Source organism: Macrobrachium nipponense, chromosome 17, assembly GCF_015104395.2.
Source record: "Macrobrachium nipponense isolate FS-2020 chromosome 17, ASM1510439v2, whole genome shotgun sequence".
Lineage (NCBI taxonomy): Eukaryota > Metazoa > Arthropoda > Malacostraca > Decapoda > Palaemonidae > Macrobrachium > Macrobrachium nipponense.
In genome coordinates this window covers 62,036,154-62,047,228 of record NC_087210.1, presented here as the reverse complement: position 1 = coordinate 62,047,228, position 11,075 = coordinate 62,036,154, and the positions used below count along the sequence as shown (strand labels likewise).

Below are 11,075 nucleotides of genomic sequence, written 5' to 3'. Positions count from 1 at the left end.
AGTAACAAAAGAGAAATTTTGGTCTTTCATAACTATTTCAACTTTCTTATGATTTTTCTTCTGCCATTTTCAGTACTTGACACGCTTTTCATTTGGTTTGAAGTCGGATGCACCATCCTTTAATTAAAACTCTTAACAATTTTAGGGCATCCATATCTTCATTTCATTTCGGCAACCCACGAAAAAAACTATATTAATTGGACATAAAAAAAGTTTAGAATAATACCTTAAAATTCGACACTTTTATTTATTTGCAAACATTTTCATCACTTCTCCCTCTTCTTTTAACTTTGTAAAGTAATTAGAGGAAACGGTTATAGTTTCATCCAAATCGGGCCAGTATTAAGAGAAATATAACAAGTTTCACAATCGAGCGGCCTGCATCTTTGATGACGTGATAACCGGAAAACCTACCAGGTGGCAGATGTCCAACCAAGTCAAACATACTTGCTAAGACACCTACTAAGCATTTCTGGAAAAAAAAAATCTCCATAGTCAAATTTTCTTACAGAACCATACCCAGCTCCTGGACTGTTTATAGCCTTATACAGTCGATTAAGCATGGATCCCTTCTCTGCTCCTTTCGCATGCGAAAATGTCTGTAAAACACGAGGAAATCGCCCATGTTCTTGTAAAAGGGCTAAATGGTCTCACTTGCCATTTATTTATATTATTTAATTCTTGTGGGAAATCAACGTTATATTACGTGCCATTCAGACTACTTGAATATTGTAAGAGCCGATATTCCGTTCAGTAAAAACGATGTAATTAGACTATTATCACTGAGGAAGAAAGGTACAAAAAGAGAAGCTTGAAAATGAGGAAGTCGCGTTTGGAAACTAAACGAGCGGCTCTTTGAGGAATGAGCTGTTTTCCATTGACGCGCTCTCAAGAGTCCGTGGATATATAACTGTGGAAGGAGAACTTGGTCTTTGAAACGGATAACCGTACCGCTTCAGTATATCAGGACCTGTGTGGCGGCTGTGAGACTTGCAGACTTTGCACGTACTGGCTTATTCTTGCAGACGTTGTACGTGCTGGCTTATTCTGGAAGTTGAGGATTGTTTAGCGTTGTACCAGGATGATCGCAGGCGCCTATTCCTATTTTAAACTAGCAGGTAGTACCTATTAGTTTCACTATCTTGATCTTTCTTTGGTGGGAATGCTTGTGTCGATATTAAGGTTCAACATCCAGTTTGGTGTAAGTTGTTTGTTGACTTAGTTTCCCTTATACGATTTCGCTTATCAGTTCATACTTAACGGACACAATCCACTTTTATAATTTTAATTATATTTTGGCAAAATGAGTGAAAAAGTTATTGAGTACTGTGGAATAATAGATATTTTACTATGCAATTGCTGTAAGATTCATTTCCATGTATTTAATAAAATCACCTATTGTGAACGCATCCGCATGTGTCGCCCTGTATCATGAACCCTGCACATGCGCATGTCTATTCTTCTTGCTTCTCTTGGCGCGAGCTGCACTCCCTGCAGAGCCTCTGTACATATTTACCTTTTGCTGCTTGGAATAAAGAAATCTACGACTCGGGATATAATTTCTCCCATCCTGCAATCTTTCGTCTTCTAATGCAAGACATCACCACCTATCACCATGGCGCAGTGACGAAACCATTCAGCATTTTCAAGGAACACCGGAATCAGCATTCAAACCCAGCTGCCATTACCCCTCGGTCGCCTTTGGATTTTACAGTGCTAGTGCGGTGCTTATGATACGTTCATGCAGTGTTTGTGTAGTGCCAGTGCAGTGTAATGTCAGTGCTTTGATTTTAGTGGGTTGTATTTTTCTTGTGCCTTGCCCCAGCTCTACGGGTACCCTTATTTCCATACCCAGCTACAGAGCCCGAGGCACATCCACCCACACTCATCATTTGCCATACACTGCCGACTCATTTTTTCAACGTTCGACTGCCAGGACCATGGATCTGGACATCTCCGAGTAGTCCAGTGTGGATCCCGCTTTCTCGCAGACGCCGAAACAAGGTATGCAACGGAAAACCCACGGCTCCAGCGAATGAAGGAGCGCATGTCGCAATATCAATTTACATCAGTGTGGCGCGCCGGCAAGTCTCTATGCATCCCTGATGCACTTTCTCGTGCACCATTCAGCTACCCCACCTCTGAGGATATGACTGGCTGCGCTGAGGTAACATCACATGTCAGATCTGTCATCAACGCTACAACAGCTTCCCAGGACGAGGACGCCCCAACCATTGACGCCGACCGGACCCTACAGGACATGTCGATAGCAGCACAGGCCGACCCCACCTACGTTCGCCTTCGCGATTGCATCAGTTCTGGGTTCCCCAGGAACCGGTACGACCTACTGATGGCAACCTCGTGCTCTATGGGGCAAGAATACTAGTTCCTGCAGCTCTACGTCGCCGCACACTCGCCAGACTCCATGATAGTCACTGTGGTGTCGAGGCTACCAAACGTCGGGCTCGACAAACCGTCTTCTGGCCTGGGATAGACTCGGACATCGCCAACACCGTCGCTGCCTGCAAGCCGTGCCAAGTCCTGCATCCCAGCCAACAACGGGAGCCTCTCCACAACGACGACCATCCATCCAGGCCCTATGAGTCAGTATCAGCGGACTTCTTCCAGGTAGCTGGGAAGTCCTTTCTTGTAGTCGCCGACCGCCTCTCCGGCTGGCCTGTGGTTGTCCCTTGCAAGGGTGACACTACTGCCTCCTCGACCATACGGCACTTCTGCCACTACTTCAGAGAGGTGGGTGTTCCCTTACGCCTGCGCACCGATGGAGGACCTCGGTTTACCAGCAAAGAATTCGCCGACTTCACAGAATGTTGGGGTGTACAGTACACCACATCACCTCGTCGCCACATTACCCACAGTCTAATGGACACGCTGAGGCCGCCGTCAAGGCTGTCAAGCACTTGATCCTCAAAACGGCCCCCACAGGAAACATTGACTGTGAGGATTTCAATCGTGGTCTCCTTGAGTTAAGAAACACACCCAACCAGTCTGGTCGCTCTCCTGCCCAGATACTGTATGGTCACCCTCTCCGTACATGTGTGCCTGCCCATCCTCAGTCATTCACAGAAGATTGGCAGGAAAAGGCCCATGACTGTGACCGCCGAGCCGCTGCCAGAGCTGCTCAGGTGCAGCGCAACTATGACGCCCACGCCCGCCCCCTGCCCAGGCTTAATGTGGGCCAACATGTCCGCCTCCAGGACCCGACATCCCACCGATGGGACACAGTTGGGATTGTCATGGGTGGTGCACGATCACGCGAGTATGAGATCCGTCTCCCAAGTGGTCGAGTGTTACGTCAGAACCGTCGCTTCCTATATCCACTGCCCAGCCCTAGTCAAGTTCCCAACTCTGATCTCCCTGTGGTCCCTAGCCCAGACATGGAAAAGTCATCAATTCCCTCCAAAGCCACTCACATGTCCCCAAGATTGAACAGGCCTACATAATGTACATATCTACATGTAATTTGTTTAGTACGTTCAAAATACCTCTTTGAACGCAAAAGGGGAAGGGGAAGTGTGGAATAATAGATATTTTACTATGCAATTGCTGTACGATTCATTTCCATGTATTTGATAAAATCACCTATTGTGAACGCATCCGCATGTGTCGCCCTGTATCATGAATCCCGCACATGCGCATGGCTATTCTTCTTGCTTCTCTTGGAGCTGCACGCCCTGCAGAGCCTCTGTACATATTTACCTTTTGCTGCTTGGAATAAAGAAATCTACGACTCGGGATATAATTTCTCCCATCCTGCAATCTTTCGTCTCCTAATGCAAGACATCACCACCTATCACCAAGTACGATCAAAGGATATCCATGTTTTCGTGATCAGTGATTTGTTTTGTTGATTTTGGTAGTGTTGATTTTGGTAGCTGTTGAAGTTTTGCCTACATATAATAGGGAATTCATGAAACGTTAGGATTGCTTACTTTTATTATATTTGGAAATTTCTCATGATTGCTAATATTAAACTTAATATAAACGGTTAGACTTTTGGTGAGCGGAATAATTTTACTACAATCTAACAAGTCACCCAGTTCCAGGTGAGTGCTTGAATCTTAATGTGCGAGCTTCGGATCCTGCATCGGAGTGGGAGTAGATGACTTTCTTCTTTTAATTAATAAAGCTGGGATATGCCCACGAAAAGTAAATTACTGAAATTTAATACTTTGGGTATCTAAAGGCCTGTCCACACGAGCGGGCCTGATTGGCGTGCTCAGGGGTTGAAGGGCAAATTCTTGGCGGCTTACCCATGAATGTTGTCCACACAGGTGAGGCGATGAAGAGGTGGGCATGCCCGAAGATGCCAGTAGTGTGTTCTGTGCGGTACGATAAACATGGTGCCTACCGCAAAGAAGAAGATAGTATAGCATGATAATTGATTTGCGTGTGATGAAAAAGAAGAAAAAGAAGAGAATATGGTGCAAAGAATGGCTCAGTATAAGAAATGTATATGGTTAACGTATGTCTGCCAGAGTCGAAGCACAAGCCATCGGGCATCACCATGGTGATTTTGCTTCAAGACCCATCGGGCAATTTGACGGTTTGCCCGTCAGAGGGGAGGTCCACTGATCAGGCCCGGTTGTGTGGACAGGCCTTTAGAGTGCTTTCCACCTGTTTAGTTTGTATACATTTTTAGGTTGTTTGATAAAAAAAGTTGGATTCATTAATTCTCATTTCGTATTTGGGTCATCGGGACTGTTTTCCACCTGGATGGTCTAGCTTAAATGTTGAAGTAACGGGAAATTTAACTTTTATACTTTTTTTATATTGTTGATAAAGAATAATTTGCATTAATTTTCCTTAAAAATATTAAATATTCTGAGGTCATGTAAATTGTGTAGTTTTAAAATTTAATATTTATTAGATTTAATGTTCTTCAAAGGGGCCACCTTTATCGGGGTGGCTGTGCTGCTCCGGCAAAGGTGGCCCAAGGTTCTGTAAATGGTGGATGATGTCCACCATAAATAGATCCGTATGATTTAAGTTTTGGCCTTTTATTAAGGTTTGAGGTTTGACTTTGTCTTTTTGGTATTTTGAGGTTTGACTTTTGTCTTTTTGGTATTTTGAGGTTTGACTTTGTCTTTTTGGCAGGTTTGGAGTTTTGACAGTCTTTTTGGCAGGTGTGAAGTCTAGATTTAGTTTCAGCCTTATATTAAGGTGTGAGGTTTGACTTAATCTTTTTTGTATTATGAAGTTTGACTTTGTCTGGCAGGTTAGAGGTTTGACAACCTATTTGGCAGGTTAGATGTTTGACCTAATCATTCTGGGTGGTTTGTGATTTGACTTGGTCGTTTTGGCAGGTTTGTAGTATGACCTTGTCTTTTTGGCAGGTTTGTCGTTTGAATTTGCCATTTGGGCAGGTTTGTAGTTTGACCTTGCCGTTTGGGCAGGTTTTTCGTTTGGCCTTGGCATTTAGGCAGGTTAGAGGTTGAATTTTTGGCAGATTAAAGGTCGAATTTTTGGCAGGTTAGTTTTTATTTTCTTTGACAGCTTTTGACAGGCAAGAGGTTTGACAGTCAAAACGTTTTGGAAGGAAAGAGGTATTGAGTAATTATGGCAGGCAATTGGCCTGACCTAGTCGTTCTGGGTGGTTTGTGATTTGAATTGGTCGTTTTTGGCAGGTTTGAGGATTGACTGTCGTTTAAGCTGACTTGTAGTTTGACTTTATTTTGAAGTTCGACTTTCTTTAGGCAGGTTTGAGGCTTGACCTTGCTGTTTTGTCAGTTTTGTAGTTTGACTTACCGTTTTGGCAGGTTAGAGGTCTGAAATTTTGGCAGGTTAGAAGTTTGAATTTTGTTTTTTGCAGGTTAGAGGTTGCATTTTTGGTAGGATAAAGGTTTGAATTTTTGGCAGGTTAGAAATTTTGATTTTCTCTTTGGCATGTTAGAAGTTTGGCTGCTGTGTGTGTTTTTTTTTTTGGCTGCTTTGTGGTTTGACTGTTGTTTTGGCTGCTTTGTGGTTTGACACTGTTGTTTTGGCAGGTTTGAGTAAGTCTTTTGCATTGTTTGCTTTCTTCACTCTTCTTTCTTTTTCTTGAAATATTTGAACTTTTTCTTTAGTGGCTGGAGTTTCTTTGCCTTGCTTAGGAAGTTTTTTTCAACTTTAGTGAATTTTAAGCCTGACGAGTAGTGGTGCAAAAATGTTTGCATGCTTGACATGAATGGTGTAAGTGTGGAAAATGGATTAAATAAGTTATGCATTACAAATAGACAAATTAGGTCTTGACATAGAAGTACGTGTCAAGAGAAAAGGAACGGATGTCAGGCAGCCGGATCGGGATTTTTTAATATTTAGTTGGGGTGAATAGGCAGGTTGTGGGAGTGACGAATCTAAGGCGCTCTCTCTCTCTCTCTCTCTCTCTCGGGATCAAAGGGGATTTCTTCCTACAAGGACTAACCTGAAACTGGTGATGTCCAGCATTTTCACTGCAAGGGAATCTGATTCTTGGATCGCAGGTTAGCGCAAAATTCTTTCTGGTGAAAGTTATTGGGCTTCGGTTTATTTTTCACTTAGTCAAAATTAAATTCTTAGCAGTAGTACTATTTTGAATTGAATTATTTTAATTCATTTGCCAGCTTTTAAGTTGTCACGTGAATTTTATAGTTAAAGCTTGTTATGGCTTAATTCACTAGGATAAAGGAGACCGTTCCCTTCATAAAAGGTTCATACACAAGACAATGGTAAATATTGCAGCAAGGAAACTATTTTCTTTAAAAAAGTTTTTATTAAAAAACAGGGTAATTCAACAGAATAGTTCCGCACGGACTGCAAGGAACGTAACCGCGGATACGACATCCACTAGGGATTGAGGCGTCCACTGTATTTCGCCGTGTTTAGTACTGTCCCTTGGGGATTAATTACAGTCGTCCGAATAAATATTACTTAAAATTATTGTTCAGGAGGTGAAACTCGGGAGGTAAAACTGCAAAGAAAATCGCAACTGCCATAGTCTAGGCCGCCGCCGAATAGTACTGTAGATCTACCAAAAACAGACTTAACATAAACCAAAATAACAGCTAACTAACAATTAAATGCAAACTAATAAACAATCGTAACTAATACATTAACACACAACATCGTATAAAGCAATTAAATAGACCAGGACAAAATAGTCTGTACGGGACTTGCGGTCAACATCTAAAAGAAAAAAAAAGAAAAAAAAAAAAAGTCTCTTACAATGACAGAACACTAATTACACCAAAATTAAAGTATCAACACAAAACCACAATACTATAAAGTTACATTCCATAACATTTTGAATACCAAATATAATAATATTACCCAAAAGAAAACCCATGGAGAGATAAAGCACACGTAACAAAAGGTGATCACTACCCAAGACATATCACTGTATATGCTGTCCACTCCTAAAACAAAACAATTACTCGTGCAAATAAACATCAATAATTATACAAATGTTCTATATACAATATAGAATAAACACTTAACCTAACAGTCAATATCACGAAGATTACCTTGGGGATTCTTCCAGTTTACGCAAGGGCTATCGGACCACGTCCTTACACTGCCCCACTACTCCTCAAAGAAGAGCACCTCTTTGCTTGCTGACGAGCTCCCTACTGCCGTAGTCAAAATTCCGGCTACGTTGTCGCTTCGTTAACAGATGCAACGAGAGTCAAATTGGTAAACAGCACTTTGCAGACCCAACAGGCAAACTTCCCTATACATGTCATCATAATGCACGACATAAGCACTGCATTTTTTTTTAAACAGAATAAGTTCCATTGGTGGTCGGCAATTATAACCATAAGTCATCAGAGGGAGTTTCGGTATACCAAAATTTATCGTAGGATTAAAGTACAGTACTTAAAAATAACTATGCTAGTTTAGGCCGTACAGGTGGGAAATAATTTTTTTTTCAGTAATGCTGCTTGGTCTTCAGTTGTTTGCTAACTTTTATAGAATACTTTCAAGTTTCTGGGATTTTTTTCCATAAGTTTAAGTTTTAACCTGATAGTATAACGCTTAATGCTCAATTGCTAAGTGAACTGAACATTGCTAGTTGTATTTTAAAATTCGGTTCCTCTGCCTCCGAAATTGTAAGGTTCCAAACCGAAAATAAACTTCAGATTTGACACATGATGAATTAGTTGCTAAGTAAAGAGGCAAATTGGGTATATGTACAGATCTCATACCAGGTGTGCGAAAAAATATCTTAATTTCCGTAAATGAACCATGTATTCTTTGCTACTCCCAACAGAGAACCTGCTGTGTCTTCGTAATATTGACTGTATGGGCATCTGTCAATATTGTTCCCGATATCTTGACTTGGTCTTTTCGGCGGAGTGGTAGTGTAGTTGCTGTCTAAAACGACCCTGCAGATTCTTGCCTCACATGTGAGGCTATGATTACAGTTTTAACTTCAGTGGAACTTCTGAAAGTTTTACTTTGAAGATTTGTGTACAGAAAATACATATTCCAGTTTACTTTCATAACTTTGATTTTATATCCTGGGTTTATTGTATCTCGACAAATAAGGTGGATTGGACACTTCACTTCTTTGCCATCACTTAAGGGAAGCATCAGTGCATTGTTCATGCTGTCCAGATAGCACACGAATGGCTGAGAATGCTACGAAAGTGTCTTGGTCTAAGTTCAATTGGAATAAGAGGGCAGTGATGACCATATCAGAGATCAATCTCTGAAGTGTACACCCTGAAGTTCTTGAACATTTAAGTTTACTTCATAAATAAATGTTATTACAAACTTCATAGTTAATATATGATTATCCCCTTGCTTGCAGATATTAAGACAGGTTTTCCTGTCTTAAGAATTCATAACTGGTAGGGTTTGGAGTATCGGATGTGATTTATGTAATAAAGGGTGTTGCTGTATTTTGGTCACTTTAATTTTAATATATTTGGTTTAGCAAAAGATCTTTGATAGATTAGGGGACAGTAATAAACGATCCGGTAATTGGTCTGGAGCCTGAAATTTTCTTTGCTAAACCTTGTAGGATAATTTGACAAGATACTGGAGGGTACCTGTTACTCTACATTCCTTCAAGGATATTTACAGCATTGTCCTATAATAATGTTCTTTTAAAAGAGATATAGCTATCGGTCCTACTTGGGAGGAACCTGTGGGAAAAAAACTTGCATAAACGTTGCTAACATTGCAATTTTTACACAGAAGGGATCTCATTTTAGATGTATTGCCATGAACCTTGGTCATACCAACTGTAAATCATAAATTTTCACAACCTATTAAAAGTTGCAATTGAATTAAGTTAAGGGAAAATTTTGTAGACTAGTGAATTAAAGTTACTGAGGTTTAGGATCGTTTTAGTTAAGATAAACTGCCGTGGGAAAGGTAAACTAAGGGGACAGATCCATATTTTTGCTGATTTTCTAGACTGGATACTACTGTTTTTAAGGAAAGAGTTTCCTAGCGCGCTAACATTCCTCTTGAATTCATACCATTATTCTACTGCAGTTAATGTATTCCTTGACGGTGAGAGCATTGTTACCCTGGTTCGTTGTATCGAGTTACATAGGTGTTATGTTAATTGTTAATTCATATATTAGTTTTCTTTTTTAACTAGAAACTGACTGGCTTGCGAGATTTGAAGTATGGATACTAGGGAACCAGTTAGAAGAAACTGAGGTGATGAAGTCTTGACTGAGGTTGATTTCTAAATTAGGTATCAAACTACCTAATAAGTTAATTAAATTTAGTTTTTGTGGAACTGCTGTTAATGACTGACTTCCCTAAATTGTCCTACACTAGTAAGGTTTTTCCACTGCCAACGATTAACACACAAGGTCGTGGCGTTGCACAAATCATCTCTGTAGTGTGTAACGCTACCAGTCTAAAGGGGGTTACAGACGATCATTATTGCTGTCAGTAAAAATACTGACAATATTCTTTTAGTGTGAACTACTGTCAGTACACCGAACACACGTTAATTATTGAATACTGATTGAGCCGTCAGTAATTCAGTGTACCAGCGTCGAATGGTTGTGCCCTTGGCTTTCAAGTGAAATGAGAAACTAGAGAAAAGCATGCATTGTAATTACTATGGCCCTTTGGCTAAAGAAAAGACGCAAACATAGAAAGTGGGTCAAAGACTGGATTGGTAAGCGTAATATTTTTACGCATTTAAACCTTTTGAATGAAATCAAGACAACCGATATTATTTCCGGATGGATGAAAAGACTCACAATAAACTTTTGGAGATGGTAAGGCCATACATAACTAAAAAAGACACTGTTATGAGGGAGAGCATCTCTTCAAATGAAAGACTCATCTTCTACGGTTGCGTCAGCTTTGATTGATTTATATACATCCATTAACTTCTCATATGCCACCATTTTCTTGTTCTTCTTCATATAATTTTCGCTTCGAACATTTCATAACTCTGGTAATCCTTGGAAAGCTGAAATAAATTCCCGAAGGAGTAGTTTCCCTTGCTGGTCAGACATTGCACATCTCCCGATTTCTGATAATACTGACAATACTAACAGTCCAGTGAACAAACAATCATTAATTTAAGCCCCACCCACATACTGATAGCTGAAACTGGATTTCAAGGACCACCATTTTCAAATACTGACACAAGTCCGTATGATGGACATACCGACAGTAGTAATGGCAGTACAGGAAATACTGTCAGTAATATTGATCGTCTGTTTAGCCCTTAACTTTCTTGAGCGCTTAGTGGTTCGATCGGTCGAAATTTTGAAATCGCCAGTAGAGCAAAGAGAATCGTCCACATTTGACAAAACTGGGAAACAAGGAATTCTTAAAATTACTTGCGTTTCTCATAAGTTCTGTTGACAAAATTGTGAACTGAATGTTGAGGAGGAGAGTGCACAGTATTTTTTAAGATGAACGCACACACACACACACACCTAGCCTCAGTGCTGTGGTCGGTATGATGTTGGCCTGCTACCTCAGTGGCCAAGAGTTCGATTCTCGGGCATTCCACTGAGGGGTTTTAGAGGTGTATTTCTGCTGATAAAAGTTCACTCTTTACGTAGTTCAGAAGTCACGTAAAGCCGTTTGTCCGTTGCAGAATAACCACTGGT

The 11,075-nt window shown here is 40.7% G+C and overlaps 1 long non-coding RNA gene across 1 annotated transcript; it reads left to right on the top strand.

The window, feature by feature from the left end:
* Positions 1 to 967: 967 nt before the first annotated feature.
* On the top strand, positions 968 to 8,472 carry LOC135196054 (uncharacterized). The gene is made up of 2 exons (XR_010310306.1): positions 968 to 1,118; positions 8,246 to 8,472. It is a non-coding gene; the product is annotated as an uncharacterized LOC135196054 (long non-coding RNA).
* Positions 8,473 to 11,075: the final 2,603 nt, after the last annotated feature.